Source organism: Polyodon spathula, unplaced genomic scaffold (assembly GCF_017654505.1).
Source record: "Polyodon spathula isolate WHYD16114869_AA unplaced genomic scaffold, ASM1765450v1 scaffolds_2299, whole genome shotgun sequence".
Taxonomy (NCBI): Eukaryota; Metazoa; Chordata; class Actinopteri; order Acipenseriformes; family Polyodontidae; genus Polyodon; species Polyodon spathula.
In genome coordinates this window covers 1-19526 of record NW_024473773.1, presented here as the reverse complement: position 1 = coordinate 19526, position 19526 = coordinate 1, and the positions used below count along the sequence as shown (strand labels likewise).

Below are 19526 nucleotides of genomic sequence, written 5' to 3'. Positions count from 1 at the left end.
TACATACAGTTACATTTTATAGTCTTCACTCCACTTGAACATTTTTTTTTTAAAAACTTTTATTTATTTTATTTTTTTGGTTTTATATAATACAGCAAGCTAATATTCCGATTGAAGTAGGCTACATTTTTTAATTAAAAAGTTGTTGTTTGTTGAAATTAATCAGCTTTCATTTACAGTTTTACTGTTGTCATTACATCATTCATTGAGCAAAAGTTGGTGCGTGCGTAATAAATCAATCAGGCCTTGATACAATACAGAACCCTAGTCTGTGCTGAAATAAATCATACGGTTTTCTAAGAGAACAGCCACAGTGTGTCAGAATGGCCGAGTGGTCTAAGGCGCCAGACTCAAGGACTCTGTCTTTCCAAAGAATTGGGTGTTCTGGTCTCCATAATGGAGGCGTGGGTTCAAATCCCACTTCTGACAATGTCATTATACTTATTTTAATAGGAATAAATGTGTTCATTTTACTATAAAAAGATTCACTAGGAAGTCACTAAAATATTTTGAATCCAAACATGTTATTTAACTTGATTGTTTTAATATTCCAAATAACATATTACTTTGAAAAACCTCTCTGTCAGCCACTGGATCGGAGTCTCAGGCTGGGATGCGGACCATTGAGAACAGTAAACGATCTATTACTGGAAGCAGCTCAAATGTGAAGTGCCCTCGTTTAATATGCTATAGCAGGATCGACTCCAGCTGCTGTTTACATTTACTAACACGTTATGAGGACGAATACAAAGTTTGACACTTTCCTTCCAAGTGGGAGTAAACACAAGTTCTTTTCAGGTGTAATGCCTTTACTTAAGCTCAGTCTAGACCAGCGGAGTGCATATCACGAGACTATATTCTTATATTAGTCAAACCCTAATTAAAGTGTTCCTAAATTGTTTTAACAGTACCAATGATCACTTTGAAATTTGCTTACTGATTTAAACAACTGAACACTTGTAGGCCTACTTTGATGGTTTCTTTATGCGTTTCTACCATTGAGATACGCACTCACAATGTGTACCCTTCTTCCAGTTTCTCGTGTGATAGAAAAGTAAGTTTAGGCATGCGCATTGCCTGCCTCGTCAAGCAAGCTCGACCCAGGCAGACAGGGTGGAATTTTAGGCAGAGAGGGAGGCACAACGAGCTGATACAGGCACTTTGGATTTATTCAACACATCACTCTAGTCGTGATTTGCCAGCTATGGAAATCACTCATTTTTTTAAATTATGCAGTGTACAAAAAGCAAAGTCAAAACATGCAGAAAGGACAAATAAACACTCCTAGTGAATACCGTGGTTCAACCTACTGAGCTAAACGGAGGCCCCGCTAGTGGACACAAATCCTGTGAATTTGCAGTCAAATGGTAAAGTGACTCCACTTACACAGCATGATTTTAAAAGAGAAAATAGCACTAGCTCACGCATGATTCCCATGATGTGCAGGCTACAAGATTATGGGTTTAATTAAACGAGTTGTGTAAACATTACCAACCTTCAACACAGATTAAATTAAGTGATTTGGACATTGATTCACTTTGCAAATTAGTTATTAGCCCTGCCTGTTTTTGTAAATCAGTCTGAAAGTGTATATAATACACATCTCCCTGCAATGCATGTTCAGAGAAGTTCATCTTGGTCTTTTTTTTGTCTAGTGGAAGTTGTGTTATTTGAGAATAAATATATAATATACAGAATGGTTTCGATTCAATATTCTTCACTGTCTTGAAAAAGTTTGTTTTCCAAAGAATTGGGTTTTCTGGTCTCTTCAGCAAGTAATGGGTTTTAATAAACAATAATGCAAGCAAGCTGTTATTCTTATTTTTAGTAGGCTACAAGAATGGAAAAAAGATTGTTTCAAGGAAATCAAAAATTGTGCAGTCCATTTGTTCCTACCAATTGCCCTTTTTACAGTTGTCATTACATCATTCATTGAGCAAAAGTTGGTGTGTGCGTAATACTAATCAATCAGGCCTTGATACAATACAGAACCCTAGTCTGTGCTGAAATAAATCATACGGTTTTCTAAGAGGATTAGGACATAGCCTGTCAGAATGGCCGAGTGGTCTAAGGCGCCAGACTCAAGGACTCTGTCTTTCCAAAGAATTGGGTGTTCTGGTCTCCATAATGGAGGCGTGGGTTCAAATCCCACTTCTGACAATTTCATTTTAGTTATTTTAATAGGAATAAATGTGTTCATTTTACTATAAAAAGATTACTAGTTCAAGTCACTAAAAATATTTTGAATCCAAACATGTTATTTAACTTGATTGTTTTAATATTCCAAATAACATACTACTTTGAAAAACCTCTCTGTCAGCCACTGGATCGTGGTCTCAGGCTGGAGTGCGGACCATTGAGAACAGTAAACGATCTATTACTGGAAGTAGCTCAAATGTGAAATGCCCTCGTTTAACATGCTATAGCAGGATCGACTTCACCTGCTGTTTACATTTCCTAACACGTTATGAGGCCGAATACAAAGTTTGACACTTTCCATGTAAGTGGGAGTAAACACAAGTTCTTTTCAGATGTAATGCCTTTATTTAAGCTCAATCTAGACCAGTGGAGTGCATATCACGTCTTTATTTATGGAAATTCGGTGGACCAAAACACTTCCACTTTTTAACGTGTTTCGATATGATTGTGTCCAGCAACGTGCTTATAATTCAGTATGTCCAATATTTCGATGATTGCAAATATATAACAATGTCTTGCCTCAGTTAATTTTTTAGGAAAACTACTCTGCCAGCACAAGAAAATGAAGCTAGCAGAGGATGGTTTCGATCCATCGACCTCTGGGTTATGGGCCCAGCACGCTTCCGCTGCGCCACTCTGCTACAGAGCAGGAAAAGAACAAGTCAAAAGCCCCGTGTCACCTCAGTGCTGGGCGTGCTCCTCTGAGCAGACTGCATGCAAAACAACGAAACACAGTCTTGTTTTTTTTTTTGTTTACATTTTGCACCACTGTGTTACACTTGTGAATTATCAAGAAGAACAAAAAACTGAAGTTCCCTTTCAATTTGAAAATAGCCATCAAGGTACAGGCACTTAGGGATTGAGTGGCCAGCTGTAGAATTACCTCAGAGGTCGTTGTTTGAGTCGCCATCTGTTCGCTCTCCACAGCCCAGTACGCTCCCAGCCTTCCCGGACTTTATTAAGGAGGTGCAGCCCACTTGGGGGGCCCCAGCCTCTTCACTAGCAAATTCACGGAAAGCTTCCACTTCTGCCATGCAGGGAGAGAGTGAGGTGGGACTGGTGTCTTTTCCACCAGTCGATGTTGCCTTCGCAGCCCTAGTCAAAACACAGATGCTCTCGGGCCTAACTAAGGACCCTGCATGTCCTAATCGACAGTGCAGGATCACGGAGGTTCATTTAAAGATGGGCTATGGAGCAGCTTTACTGGCAGTCAGATTGTTCAATGTGGCCAGCCTCCTGTCAGTCTACCAGGCGTCGCTGGTGAAAGACCTCCCTGAGCACCTTTCAGCGTCTCTGAGGGTGGAATTGGCGTTGATCTCTCAATTCCTTGTCAAGATTCTACAGTGACGTAGAACACCACCACAGCACCTACTGCGGCCGCGGGGTGCTAAGACACCTCTTTCAGCTGCAGCAGTGTGCGGTCAGCCTCCACTTGCTAGACCGCAGTGCATAGAATGGCGCCCTAGAGGAGGTGGCAGGTCACGCCTTCGTGGCTCTGGCCAGGCCCCTCGTGAGCGAGCACAACCAAAGCAGCCCTGAGACATCCAGGCAGCTATTAGCCCACCCTTATACTGTTCCACAGCTCCAGTTCTGGCAACAATGCACCAACGACATCTGGGTGCACAAAACCATTTCCACCGGGTACACCCTTCAGTTTCGGTTAAAGCCTCCCCTCTTCAGGGGGGTGGTCGTAACTGCAGCGAAAGACTCGGTTCAGTCCTCAGCTCTGAATGTGGAGATACAGACACTGCTCAGGAAGAGTGCCATTCAACAAGTAGACCCTGCTCTGATCGACCAGGGGTTCTATTCCAAATACTTCCTAGTGCCCAAAAAGGACGTCGGGTTCCACCCTATTTTAGATCTGCGAGTACTGAACAGATACCTACAGCGGTTATCGTTCAGGATGCTTACGCACAGGCTGTAACAGGGAGTGATCTGTGCTGACTCTGCTGGCGTGTTCACGGGCTGCAGGAAGAGGGCGGCAGTCGTCCAACAACCGCCTATGAGTCATGGCAGTGACACGGGGAGGTGGGAAAGTGGGTGTGTGGACTTTCCCCCTCTCTGAATGGCTCAGAGGCGCATCTTGGAAGATTGTTAGCCCTATAAATTAACACTCTGTTGTTTCCTCAGATCTGCCCTTTTAAACACGCAGAGTGTGCGGAAACGCTGGTCTACGACCGAGCGGAACGGAATGGAGGTTCAGAGCGAGACAGTGAGGGAGGGGAATCCTTGGGCAGATCCTTGAATAAGGATAGCTGAGCAGACTAGGTAGCCTGTATTGCTGCAGAGTGCATCACCTTTTCTTTGTAGTTTTGTTTCTTTTTTATTTTTCCTGTTTCTTTTTGCCTTCAATTTTTGCAGTATTGTTTTGAAGCACCTGCGAGTGCACCTCAACTGTTTACCATTGCTTGGTATTCCCGTGGTTAAGTTTACCATAGTTGGTAAGCAGACCACGGACCAACAGCGCCCCCTGTGGGCTAAAGAAACCCAACGCGCCCCTGAAATAAAACTGGGCACCTGTGTGGTGTTTTCAATTACACCTGTCTGTCTCCTGGTCAGTGAATTACCCACACCCCTTCCACACAGGCACATCATCCAGTCAGTCCGATACAGCAACTGGTTCACCACCGTGGACCTGACAGATGCGTACTTTCACGTTCCCATCTGCCCGGGTCACAGGAAGTATCTGCGTTTCGCATTCCAGAGCAGGGTGTATGAGTTTTGTGTCCTCCCATTCGGTCTGTCACTAGCTCCTCGAACCTTTTCCAAATGTATGGATGCCATTTTATCTCCCTTGCGGGCTCAAGGTGTCCGACTGCTGAACTATCTGGACGACTGGCTCGTCTGCGCACAGTCGAAGGAGCAGCTGGCACAGCACACAGTGATGGTTACGAACCATCTTCAGCGGCTGGGTCTGAAGGTCAATTCAGAGAAGAGCCGCCTCCTGCTGAGCCAACAGACCGAGTTCGTGGGGTTGCATCAGGACTCAATGTCCATGGAAGCAACCTTGTTGACACAAAGAGTTGCCTCGTTGGAACGGTGTCTCTCCCTGTTCAGATTAAGGGAAAAAATCAGCATGGAGCTGTGTCAGCGCATGCTGGGGCTGATGGCTGCCGCCTCACAAGCCCTTCCTTTGGGCTTATTACACCAGAGACCTCTACAGGCCTGGTTCAATGCCTTCGCGTTACATCCGCGGAGAGACAAACACCACAGGTTGACGGTATCCCGGACCTGCTGGGAAGCACTACGCTGGTGGAAAGTTCCATCAAACATCCGCCAGGGCGTGCGCATGGGTCCCATCTTCGGGAGGGAAGTGGTTATGACCGACGCTTCCAACCAAGGTTGGGGAGCAGTCTGGAACGGCTCAGGGACTCGCGGAGTGTGGTCAGGACCCTGGAGGTCAGCACACATCAATGCTCTGGAACTCAGAGCAGTGGACCTCACCCTCCGGCACTTCTTGCCAGTGCTCCTAGACAAGCAGGTGTTGGTGCGGTCGGACAATACCACGGTTGTGGCGTTTATCAACCGCCAGGGCGGCCTACGGTCCTCACTCCTTCACCAAATGATAACACAACAGTTGCTATGGGAACAGCCATGTTTGACCTCTCTGCACACGGTTCACCTACCGGGCAGAGCCAATTAGGCAGCGGACCTCCTATCCAGAGGAGGCCCTCTGGCAGTTGAATGGCGTCTCCACCCTCAGGTGGTAGAACGCATCTGGGAATGGTTCGGCATAGAGCAAGTGTATCTCTTCGTTTCTTGAGAGACCATGCACTGCCCCCTGTGGTTCTCAGTGAGGGACCCCAACAGCCCCCTAGGAGTCGACGCACTGGCTCACGAATGGCCGCCAGTCCTCCTATATGCGTTTCCACCGATTCCGATGCTCCCCGCCCTCTTAGAGAAGGTCAGGGTAGAGCAAGCGACAGTGATTCTGATCGCTCCAGGGTGGCCTCGGAGAATTTCGTTTTCGAGCGAGGTGCAGTTACTGCACGGTCAACCGTGGGAGCTTCCCCTGCGAGGAGACCTATTGTCCCAGGCCGAGGGATGGCTTTGTCACCCGAACCCTAAGCTCATGCAGCTATGGGCTTGGCCCCTGAACAGGAGTGCCTGTCAGCCTTAGTGCTTTCAACGGCGGTAATTTTGACCATTCAGAGCACTAGGGCGCCCTCTACTAGGTCGCGTATGTGTACAAGTGGCAGTTGTTCCAGGACTGGTGTCTGGCAGGGGGCCTTGACCTAATCTCTTGTCCTATGGCAGTGATATTACAGTTTCTACAAAAACTGTTAGATGAAGGGAAGTCTCCCTCTACACTTAAAGTGTATTTAGCAGCCATATCAGCTTGCCATGTACGCATTGACGGATTATCACCAGGTTGCCATTTTCTGGTATCTCAGTTCCTTAAAGGCGCAAGACGCTTGTGACCTCCAAGAATCACCAGCTTACCGTCATGGAGCCTTGACGTGGTGCTAGAAGCCCTTACCATCGCACCGTTCAAGCCTCTCCACACAGTGGATGTGAAGCTTGTGTCTATAAAAACCGTGTTTCTGCTGTCAGTGGTGTCAACTAAACGTGTCAGCGAGTTACATGCACTGTCAGTGCATCCTTCGTGTACTTGTTTTGCAGGAGACGGTTCTAAATTCTGCATGCGCCCAAATCCAGCCTTCTTGCCAAAGGTCATATCCCCGTTCCACATGAACCAGCCAGTCGAGTTGATGGCATTCCATCCTCCTCCTTTTTCATCCCCAGAGGAAGAAAGGTTACACATGCTGTGCCCCGTGCAGGCATTGAGATGTTATATTGACCGTACAACGACTGTGAGGCAAACAGAACAATTGTTCATATGCCATGGTTCTAAGACTTTGAGTCAGCTGTTGTCTAAACAACGCCTTTCCCATTGGATAGTAGATGCTATTAAATTAGCTTATGAATCTGCAGGCCTTCCAACACCAGGCAGTTGAAGGCGCATTCCACTAGGGGTATGGCAACATCCTGGGCCCTCTTTAGAAGAGTACCAGTGTCTGACATTTGCGGGGCAGCCAGTTGGGCTACACTGCATACTTTTATGAGGTTTTACATATTAAATGTGGTGGATTCCTCTGCTCCATTGTTTGGAGGGTCTGTACTACACTCTATGGCACCTCAGGATGCCAATATAGTGTTTACTATCCCACCTTAGGACAGGTGTCATTGCGAGCATAGACACTGAGGCACAGCTCTGCATATGCCTAGATGTATTGCCTACGCAGTTGCGTTATGTCCTAAGTTTGTCCTACTGCCGAGAATCCTCCCTGGCGACGGCTTGGGTACACTGTTCCCATACCTTGATGGTTATTTTCGAATTGAAAGGGAATGATAGGTAATGGATGCAAGCCCGGTTCCCTGAAAGAGAAAATAACCATCAAGCCACGAGGTCGCTCCGGAAGCCTTCATGGCCTGAAGAGCAAAAGAGGAAGAGTGTCTCCGCGCGCTGCGTATAGTAAGCTCCCAGGGGGGCGGGTTTACACGTCAGCTTGCGCAGAGGTTTATCGGCAGCTTTGCTATAAAGCTCAGCCAATCCTACTGCCTGACGGCAATATCCCATAACTTGATGGTTATTTTCTCTTTCAGGGAACCGGGGTTGCGTCCGCAACCTATCGTTTTGTATAATTCATATATTTGCTTCGTTTCACTTACACAGATGTATACAGCACTATGAGATTACAAGAATAAGGTTTAAGTTACTGTGAAAGAAGCCGTTCAAGGGGAGGGGACAATTTCACCCCCAGGTGATCAAGGAAGTGCAACACTGTCTGAAAACAAGGCTTGTAAACTGGTTTATTTTAACCTTGTGTAGCACCAGATATCCTGTAGCAAAATAAAAACGTGTTTCTTTCACGCAGCAATATTAAAAACACTGTGTGAGGCTCCACAGCACGAGTTTGGAATCGAGGTCTCCCTCAGTCTTTTAAATGATACCAGCAAAATAAAACCAGTAAAGGAAACACAGATACACTTCATTGAAAGTATATTTAAACATTATTTCAAACATGTTAAGGAGGATATAAAACCAGTTCACACACAAATGTGTCTTTTTCTTTAAAGATTCTGGATTTAATATTTGAATCAGTTAATAAGTGACCAGTAGATGGCAGAATTGTTCCTTTTATTTTTTTCAATGCAGTACACCAATCCAGTTTATTCTTGGATATCAATAACACCGCTATTAGATTTCTGTGCTGTTCTGTTTTATTTTGTATATTACAAACTCACATAATGATTTCTAATGTCATCCATTTTCTAAGGTAATATCTGCCCTTGTCCTCTAGTGTGGCAGGAATTCAATTGCACAATTGCATTGATCTTCAGCAGAAATCAGTGGATATTGTAATTTCAATATGCATGTAGGTTGTTTGAAGCATAACTGGACCCACACGTTAATTTGGCAGCAGTCTGAGACTTATCTTCAAATTATGCTCATCACCACTGCAGTAAAACTAAATAAAACACTGGGTTTATTGGACTAAACTGGGTTGATATAATGTTCTTTATATGAGAGAGAGAGAGAGAGAGAGAGAGAGAGAGAGAGAGAGAGAGAGAATTCAAAATCAGGTTCTCATCAGCTCTGTATCCAAGGAGAATCAGTAACTAACAGGATACTCATCAGCTCTGTATCCAAGGAGAATCAGTAACTAACAGGATACTCATCAGCTCTGTATCCAAGGAGATTGAGAGTTCGAGACATATCTTCCTCTTAGTATATTGATTGTGACTATGAGTAGCCAGTGATTTTAATCAGGGACACTCATCAGCTCTGTATCCAAGGAGAATCAGTAACTAACAGGATACTCATCGGTCACTAGAAATAGTGGGTGGGGGGGGTCTATTATTATTATTATTATTATTATTATTATTATTATTATTATTATTATTATTATTATTATTTATTTCTTAGCAGACGCCCTTATGAAAGAAACACGTTTTTATTTTGCTACAGGATATGTGGTGCTACACGAGGTTAAAATAAACCAGTTTACAAGCCTTGCTTTCAGACAGTGTTGCACTTCCTTGATCGCCTGGTGGGTGGAATTGTCCCCTCCCCTTGAACGGCTTCTACCACAGTAACTTAAACTGTATTCTTGTAATCTCTTAGTGCTGTATACATATGTGAAAGTGGAAAGAAGCAAATATATGACTTAAACAAAACCCTCTGTTCTCCTTGAACTAAGCTAACACACACTAACACATTTCAGCTTTGGAGTGGCTGATAACTGCTCTCATCTGAAGAGAGCTTTACAATAATACCCGGTTGTCTGAGTTTGTGTTGAATTGGTGCTCTTGTTATCCCTTTCAAATACGGGCGCTACTGTAGAGTGAAACTGCGGGTCAGCTGAGTGGAGGGGGCGGGGCCGAACAACGATTTTTCCCGCCCTAGGCGAACAAAATGATTTATTAATTATAAATGGAACATTTGCATGCAAAAAGAGTGTTAGCTGTCAGTGTTACACCATTATTGAGACAAACAGTATTTTGAAAGATGAAGTCACCCAGCTGAAAATTCTCCAAACTTTATTATATTTCGAAACACCATCAGCCATGTAAACAATCCAAGTGAGGGGCTGCAGTCACGGCAGGGTACATATTGTCGGTATTTTGCAATCACAGAGTGTTCTTATACCTTCAGCCACAGGAATTAGAAAGATATCATTCATGATGTGCCAGGTACTTGGAATTTGTGACCTCTACTGTGCACCACCAGCGAGCGAGGTCACTTTGACCTGATTTCACCAAGCTTATTTTTTCTTTTAAGAAAACGTACTTACCTGTACACGTTATTAACAAATACATTTTCAAGAGTTTGTTACAAAATGCAGAACTAATATTAATTATATACAGTGTTTCTATGTTCGTATATAAATTTTTAGCATCATTTGTTAAATAGACTCACAATTAAAACAATGTATGTGACATATTTGGTATAAGAGCATCATAACTTTGTACAAGGATTTAAAAAAAAAAAAAAAAGAAAGAAACTTGTTCTACGAAGCGTCGGTAACTAGAATCTGTAAATTTCCTGTAAAATCAGCTTCAGCGAGTGACGGCTACATGGTTAAGCTAACCCATAGAGACTTCTGTTCAGTTTTCAAGTTGCCTAAAATTCCAGGTAGATGGATGCTGTTTGCAATTGTACTTTTAAATGTGTTATAAATGATGATGTTTCCATGATTTCATATTAGTTCAGTAAATAATGAATGTAGCATAATGCGTTCTGTTAACAGTAAAGGCATATTTTATGTAAGGACTGGGAATGACCAACCTGCTTAATTGTGTTGAACTGCAGTATGTAATTCAATATGTTAATGTAACATTATATTCAACAGGTTATATTAGACTTTATGATACAACATTGGTTAACTCTGTGGGTTGCTGGAAAAAAAGTTTGGGCACATATATAATTGCAGATATTCATCGTAAATAAATCATTATATGCAGGGCTCAGCACAGTCATGCTACACAACAGAAACCCTACAAAATACTCAGTCCAGCAACACGCTATATAACCAGCGAGGTTGGCTATTCGCTAGAGTATACGCTAGTCTAGCGAGTGAATACAAATAATAGATGGAAATGCATTTTTTTTTTTTTTTTTTTCAAGAAAAGTTGTGAAAGCCATTTTCTTCCGCTTGTGACGTCATTACGTAGAGCTGTTTGTTCGCTAGTACTCATTTTAATGGAAAGCTGTTTTGGCACGGTAAGATTTGCATATTGTTTTGTGAAATTTTGCAAGTTCTGAGAGGGTAAATTATACCGTGTAACATTTTTTTTTTTTTTTTTTTTTTTTTTTGTTCCTGGGTAGTAAGTGTTATTTCCTAATTGCTTATGCCTCAAAAGTATAGAAAATGGCTATTATTCCCCACAAACTTTGCTTTTGTGACCAGGACAGTGATATTTCAAAATATCACTATTTCCAATGGGAAAACGGGCAAATGTGTGTCTTTTCGTTCACATAAAGTCAGAAAAAAACAACATATGAATCCAAATTAACATGTATTTATACTAAAGTAATACAAAAATGACTACAAAAGATTTAGAAGTGAGTAGTTTTTCGAGATTTACGATCATACTGTAAATGTACAGTATAATCAGATATTGTAATTTAAATAGCGCCCCTGTTAATGTAAACGCATAAGTAATCCTCTCAATTGTTTCTTTCCTAATTCTGCGGTGGTTTTTTGCACGATTTAAAGAGTTGTCTCCAGACAGAATGTCTTTATGAAGCCAGCGGTGTGTAGTGTAGTGACTACGTCCTTTACACAGTAAAGTGATCAATTTCCTTTAAGGATTGTATAGTGAGAAATTGTTTTGAACTCATTTATTCGTCGTCAGAAAATATAATTCAATTAAGAAACAGCCATGGTTTAAAATTGCTAATTATAGCTTCATTAAAGGCAGGTAACGTGGAAAGAAATAAATTAAACCAAAAAAAAATGAAATACGCAGTTAATTTACCTTCCTTCAGGAACGCTGCACCTTGAGCGCAGTACCTTTAGCTCTTAGTTTTCCAGCATACGATGCAGTGCTTTGCCATTGTTCCTGTCTTGCTTTCTTATTCTCTGCGTGTTTATGACTGGCATTATGATATTTATTGGCATTGCATTTTTCTGTTGGTGCAGCTGCCATGTTGAGTTTCAGCAGAGATATGGAGAGAAGTCACATGATAAACTCTCAAAAAAATGGACATGGTATGTCTTCAAGTACTAGAAAACAAATGAGTATTCTCAACTAATGTGCTGATTGCATTTTTACCCTTGAGAGGATTTCTGAAATGGTCGTTTTTTAAAAGGGAAATAAAACAAAAACCATAAAAGTGTGAGTATTGTGATTTATACTGATGTTTAATGGAGTATTTATACTTCTAAATAACAGGATGATTGTGCTTCACTGATTTTAGTATTCAATTATACGACTGTAAAGTTCATGAGCAGCACTCTCTATAGAGGCAGAATCGCCAGAAGCCTGCTTCGCGCCCTGTACCTGTAGATTCACTGGTGCCCGAGCGAGCTCTGCTTATGTAATGCTTTGAGAGAATGGTCTTCAAATAATAGGTTTACCTCAAGAGGCTGGAGTCTCGATTGAGGTTGATCTTTATAATAACTGAGTGCGAAGTTTGTTGCCAGTTACTGTGAAAAATGTGCACATTTTAGCCTTAGAGGGAACACAGAACTCAGGATAACTATAAAAAATATCCAACAATGCTACGCCCCATTTGAATACACAAGCAACTTCAATGAGTCCTTTGCTTAGCATCGGGCCTAACAACCACGAGCCTGTTCCCAGAGGAGAGCAGCTTTGACGTGACACCCCGCCGGCATGATGTAGCTCCAGATTTAGGACTACACCACTGCTCATGATATTCTAAAATACTCAACATACTTATTTAATGAAAAGAGAAATATTGTAACTTTACCAACTTTCATACATCATTCTTCAGATTAGACAGATGAAATCCCCTGGTATTATAAACGTATTGCAAGAAATTCTGTGTCCCTTCAATAGTAAAGCCAGCCCTGCTATTAAGGCCAGATTTTGTCAGTCATTGAATAGCCTTAATAGTACTATAAATAAATACATGTTTTCATTTTCAGCAGCTTCTAACCAGAATCCCGTGTGCTGCCATGGACAGTGTGGAGATGAAAGCTGTCCAGATTAAAGAGGAGTTCCCTAAACCTGAACTTATCCCCTTTAGAGTGGAGTTCTTTGGGCTGGCTTCCCTCCGCATTAAACAGGAGCTCTGTGAGATGCAATGTGAAAGCAGTCAGCCAGAGGTCTCTCAGATTAAAGCTGAGCAGAATGAATTGGAGACCCCCCCAGACAGAAGAACCGCTTCCTGTTAAACAAGAGGAGGTGCTGGAAATTGTCCGTATTAAACGGGAGACCTCTGAAGTAGAGTTTGACCACATGGAACCAGGGAAGGAAGTATCTGAGGACTTCAAACCAAACATCCCTGAGCTGGAGCCTGTAAGCCTGTGGGAGTGTAGCGTGGTGCTGGAGAGAATCTGCATGAGAGAGCAAGGTGAGGGAGAGGAAGGCTTTCCCAACAGCATGCAAAGAGGTGGAAAGGAAGACAGGCGCTCACATTCAGAATGCAGTCTAGCAGGAGAGTGATTCCCAGTAGCTGTGACATTGTCTTTATAGATTGCGTGATATCCACAGTGTGGTTGAAAGAGAGAGCATGTAGGTTACATTACTAGCTATTTGTTTTTCCGGTACTACTCCAGCCAGTTCAAAATAGGACTCACTACTGGTGAGCTTAAGATAAAGATATAAGACTCTTTCACACTGGCACTCCTACCCGATTATAACAAGGGGGAGAAGAATTAAAGTTCTTATGTACTGTATATAACATTGGAAATGTTCAGTGTCAAAAGAGATACATATTATTGTACATGTGTAACATAATTAGGGGGGCTAGATTCAGTTTAATTTATTAAATGTTTAAAATTAAATATATAGTTAGTGCTATTACTTATTTTTAAAGAACTAGCTGTAAATGACCACATGTGTCTATAAATAGGGGTTTTCACTTGTAGTATTTTATCTTGGCTTTTCTACTGTTAAATGCAGTTGATCCTGTTCAGCCATTCGTGTATCTCAATCACACTGAGAAACATGTGGATTTTCTGTGAAACAACTAAATGGGCTTTTATATTGCAAGTCTTACTTTTTCATTCCATAGCAGAAGCATCTCATTTTTATTAATGTAAATATGCATAATAATTGTACGGTAAGGGTCTGTTCTGATTAGAGGGTGAGAGCATTGATTGCATTATTATAGAAATGTTATGCAGTCTAATTATTCAAACAGTGCTAGAATCCAAATTGCTAATCAATCCTACTTACTGTATGCAAGAGACAACAACTAGTTATGTTCACACTAACTTTATTCCAAGCACAGTAGCATGTTAATTCAAAGAAAGACTGTGACATTTGCAGGATCAATGTTTTGTTTTTGGCACAGACCCCATGCAATGACAGGTTGCAGACGCATGAGAAAAGGCTGTACGACTTTAAGATGCATGTCGCAAGAATGTGCAAGATGTCATTCCGACTGCAAATTAGGTTGGAGTCTGAAGTATGAACCAACCTTAAGCCTAGAAGCAGTCCCTCTTACTTTCTTTCCTGTTCCTATTTTCCAGGTTCCAGTCTAGCAGCTAAAGGGCAGTGGAGAATATCCTGACTGTGGAAAAGGTTTCACGCAGTTAGAGCATAAAAAAAAAAAAAATCCAGATAATTCAGAGGAGAAAAACCGTATCGCTGACTGTGGGAAGAGTTTCAGTCACTCGGGACACCTGAAAACACACCAGCGAACTCACACAGGAGAGAAACCATATTGTTGCTCTGACTGTGGGAAGAGTTTCAGTCAGTCCGGACACCTTGCTGCACACCAGCTAACTCGCACAGGAGAGAAACCGTATCGCTGACTGTGGGAAGAGTTTCATTCGCTCAGGAACCCTGATAAAACACCAGTAAATTCACAGAGGAGACGAACTCTAAAGACTATGTTCAATGTGAAAAGCAGGGATGTTTAGAGGTGTCAATTTCACAAATAACCAGTTTATTATCGATAACAGTACTGTGAACAAATGAAATATAAACTAAAGGTGAACAAATCAGGTAAGTATAAAGATGGCACGGGTAATCTGGTAAATGGAAAACAGAAGCCAAAAAGTAACACAAAGGAGAAATGGGTGTAGTGTCCGGTGGACCTCAAATAAACCCACAAACACAAAAACACAAAGTCAATGGACAGTCAGACAGGGAAAGATAAAAGCTGAATGAAAAGATCACAGCTGGTAACAATAACAACAGTCTGGGTGGCAATGGAGGGTGCATGAAAGTTAGACCTAACAAGTGCAGCAGAGCAACAATGTAACAGAATTAAACAACTAAACAAAGTAACAAAAGAACAAAACCATAAAATACAGGAAACAATACAGGAATACAGGAGTGGACATTTGATTGGAGCCAATGGGTAGAGAAGATGAACAGAGGGTGGTTGCAAGGAACTGTGGGAAATGAAGTTTTAACCTGGCCAGGCTAGGTGGGTGAGACTTACACCCACATTATGTAGCATGGGAATTGCTACATGTGTTTTGTGATTACTTTTGTTTTACTGTTTTACTTTGCTCAGTTGTTTTGTGTTAAATCTTTTTTTATTTTATTTTTGCATGTAAATAAAAATAGCGCCATAATGCATGTTTGCATGCGACTTACCTGAGTTTTGTCAGTTCCTGCTTCTGGCCTGACGTCACCATTTAGCCATCCCTGTCACAGTGTCATGGCTGTATTATGACAATGACTGAATATTGCACCACGTGTAGCTTTGCAATATGCATTGTCCATGCTTGTATTTGTGCTACTTTTCTAAACTGTCTGTCACTATAAATAATTATTGTGATTCCGAACTCCGTTGTAGATTTCAAAGATATTTTATTCAATACAGTTGAACAGTTGAGTATTCCATTTTCCCTAAGCATAGGTCATAACAGAATCAACAAGACAATGCAATGTTGGGATTTAATTTAGCTTCTCTTAGACATCAGCCCTAATTCCTTAACCTATGAGAAGAAACAATTACACATTGATGCAGGTTTTACAGTCCTCCTATCAACCAATAATATCACTGACCACGTGGTTCACTTTCATTTTATTACCTGAAGTGATTGTAACATCAAAGTTGTCCACTCAGGAATAATGAACTTTAAAGGAAGGAAGGAGATTGGTTTTTATCCCCAAAAATGGTTCCTGAAAAAGCACTGCGTCCCCTTTTAAATTGCCATTCAGTGCACTTCAAAATCTTTCCCCTTCCCACCTGTCTTCCTGCTCCAGTAATTCATATTGAGTTTGATAGTTCATCGTTCTTTGCTAAGGTAACTCCTCTGTGCTGAATAATTGTAATTGTGTTTTCTTGGCTGTGCTGGGCTGTGTTGGATTGTGAGGTTGATTGGAATATTGTGTACAGTAAACAGTGATTAGCATGTCTTTGTCCTCAGTGGGCGTGTGTTTGTCAGCTCTTTGGCTTGCTGCACATAAATTGGCACATAAGCTCTGCAAACATTTCGTTTGTGTTTGTAGCTGAAGAAACACGTGCTGTGTGCTCCTGCTCGCTGGCTGAAATCTGTGCTGCTGGTTGAATCAACATCTAAACAGGTAAGTGGACTGCTTTGTATCACAATGAGACACCTCAGGACATATTTTACGCCTGTCTTGATCATTTTACAAAACTCAAACCAAACAGCTGAGTAATACACTGTATTTCAAGTCCTCTTCAGCACTCTCAATTTGTCTCATCTTGTAACATTAACTTTTTTGTAAAATGAACAGGTGATTTACCTCTTTCAATAAATAGGAGTCAAAGACTGGCATAAAAGCTTTGAAAAGATGTCTTGAGGTGTCTTATTGTGATTAAAATGCATTCCATTCCACAAGAAGAGAGGCGTTAGAAAACTAAAGCTCTTTGAATGAAATGCTTTTTATTATATGAATAACTACCCAGTGGAGTGACAGAGCAGGTTACAAAACTAAATGTATTGAATGAATACTGAAATCAGATCATATATTTTCAGAGAGAGAGGTTTGTATTAAACATTACAGTATCCTTTAAAAGGATTCAGAAAGTTTAACCTAAGAAATCATTTCAATTAACTGACAAGGATGAAAGGAAACTAAAGAAGGGCTGATTTCTTAAGTTAATGTTTTTTGTTGTATAGTCACTCTTTATTGTTTGTTCACACACTGTGTTAAAGCAGTGAAGCAGCACAGTAGATCTGCACGCTGGGTAGAAGGGCATCACTGGTATGCAAAGCAGAGAAAGAGCAGCAAAAGCAACAGGACAAGATTGCATTGTAGATATTTCAAATGAATAATTATTCACTGTATTGAAGAAGACTGGCTCCTCCCCTTGCCCAGAGCAGTCATTTTAAATGCAGTTATCTGTTTAGAATCTCAGCTCCATGGCAACAGACAAGTGCTGATCATGTTCAGCACTGACATCAAGGTGACGTCATAAAGGAAAGTGATGTCATAATGTCTCTGGCAGTGAATTTTAAGCTGAATCTTCATTGCAGCATTTTACTCCCAAGAGGTATGTGTGTGTGTTTGTGGGATTTTTACTTCACATCTGATCCCTCCTCATTTCATTGACCAATGAATTCTCATCCTCGGCAGATTCATTTCTATACATTTTATGGATACATCTTCCACATTCTTTTTCTTTCTTCTAGTTCTACACTTTAAAATGATGATTTTATTTGAATTGTCTGTCTGACCTATCTTACCTGAATCTGCTCAATTCTAATTAGAATTAGGGCTTCTAGTTTTCAGGTTTTATTTTTGATCATGTGATGTCCCTTTAAACATATTCTGAGCTGATTCGCTTTCTTAATCAAACACTAATTCCCAAAGGAAGCTGTTTCTTTTTACCCTCATATCTTGATTGAGTTCACAAGCGGCGTGCATTGATCTCATCTGATTCTATTTGCGCCTGCATTTCATTCTGCCTCTAACCGCCGCATTCAGTTTGTTCATTTCCACTGCGTTCGTTTCTAGCAGCGCGTCGCTAATTTGAACAGTCTGTATACAGTTAAGGCTTAACAACTATGAATTAAGAATTAAGGGAGGGAGTTGGAGAATAAAAAGCAAAAACTGGAAGCCCTAATTTTAACTAATCCTTTTTCACAATATGTTTTTATTACATATTATTTATTACGTGTTTTCAGTGCAGGGCAAGAAACCGGAATAAGATCTTCATCTCTTTAGTTTCTTTACACATGAATGATATGTTTTGATATATAATGTATTCCTTCAGTCTAACCAACACATTTTATAAGAGCATGTGCGTGATCTCTACTCCCTGTTATGCTGTTTGACCATTTAAAAAAAAAAAAAAGACATAAAAGCCTGGTTATTGATTTAGATGCAACAAAAAACAACACTGCTGTGTTTAATTTGTGCACCAAATGGATTCATTATGACAACCGACCGTGAGGAAAATGAAAACCAATAGAAGGATTTTACATGGAGTGCAGATGCGGCGCTGACAAGCGGTTGCAGAACATAGCTCTCTCTGCTGTTTGCAATGGGAGGTACAGGTAGTGAATTTCAACAATTTATTTCCTAGCAGACGCCCTCATGCATGTAAGAGCGGTTATGAAAGTACCAAAAAATTAATTCAAGAAAGAGCAAAATAAAGCACACAGTAAATTATAAGAGTGAATTTGACTAAGAGCAGCTAAACCTGATAGTAACTATTTGCTTATGAGTCCAGTAAGAACACGTAGTAAGCATGATAAATGCATGAGAATGATTTCAAATAAGAGCGAGTACACAAACCTTTATTATTTATAGACAGCACTCTCCTGCTTATCCTGTAAATATTGTTTTTTGCTGTATTTTAAGAATGTATCTGAAATGTCTCTTTTTGCACAGGGGGTACGATTAATCCAAGTCATTTCAAAGGGCAGCTGAGCTGCTTTCAGATATATACTGTATGTATATAAAAGCTCAAGGAGCCAGCTGCCCAGCGTCTCGATATGTTGTACATGTCTTTAGCAAGGGAGCCTGTATATATAATACATGGATGAAGGATAGATTTGCATCCCGGGCCATTCGGAAAAAACGCAGAATACCCCAGTAGTGACGTCAGAGGTGATAATTCCTCTCGAGGAAAATATATTTGAATTTTGGCCCCTTCTACTCCTCGAGACCATCACTTTTAATTAAAGCACAAATGACTCGTTTCCAAACACTGTCGACAACACCCACAGTACAGAAATGATCATTAATGATCAACTCGATGAGAATATGTTTAACAAAGCGCTAACGGATAACGAGACAGAAGGTCTGTACAGCCCTGAAACACGACGTTTAAAAAAACACCCAACTGTACCGCTGAACCTCGCCTTCTTTACTATTAGCATCACAAGGGTATCCGTGGATTATAAAAAATAATAATAGATGAGCCTCTTCTGGGAGTTACAGGAAAAGAATGCCATCTCGGGTTTCTGTGACAGTTTAAAAAATAGAAATGGCATTTGAAACGTGGGTAAAACTGATATTTCATTACAAACACGATAGAAATGCAAGCAAACCTCAAGCCGTTTAATGTATTAAGACTACCTAAATCTATCAAAGAACATATTACTTTGAAAAAAAATCCTAAATTGTTTTACATTTCCAATGATGAGTTTGAACTGTGCTTAGGTAAACATGCAACTTCCTTGCTGCTTTGTGTATTGCCATAAAGCAAACTTCTATATTTCAGTTTCATTCAATATAACACTCTCTAAAAA

The 19526-nt window shown here is 41.0% G+C and overlaps 1 long non-coding RNA gene and 3 other non-coding genes across 4 annotated transcripts; 3 read left to right on the top strand and 1 right to left on the bottom strand.

The window, feature by feature from the left end:
- Nucleotides 1-317: 317 nt before the first annotated feature.
- On the top strand, nucleotides 318-429 carry trnal-caa. Its single transcript has 2 exons — nucleotides 318-355; nucleotides 383-429. It is a non-coding gene; the product is annotated as a tRNA-Leu (tRNA).
- Nucleotides 430-2048: 1619 nt separating this feature from the next.
- trnal-caa lies at nucleotides 2049-2160 on the top strand. Its single transcript has 2 exons — nucleotides 2049-2086; nucleotides 2114-2160. It is a non-coding gene; the product is annotated as a tRNA-Leu (tRNA).
- A 608-nt stretch (nucleotides 2161-2768) lies between these two features.
- On the bottom strand, nucleotides 2769-2840 carry trnam-cau. Its single transcript has one exon. It is a non-coding gene; the product is annotated as a tRNA-Met (tRNA).
- Nucleotides 2841-12163: 9323 nt separating this feature from the next.
- LOC121310588 lies at nucleotides 12164-17498 on the top strand. The gene is made up of 3 exons (XR_005948884.1): nucleotides 12164-13249; nucleotides 14373-16386; nucleotides 17178-17498. It is a non-coding gene; the product is annotated as an uncharacterized LOC121310588 (long non-coding RNA).
- Nucleotides 17499-19526: the final 2028 nt, after the last annotated feature.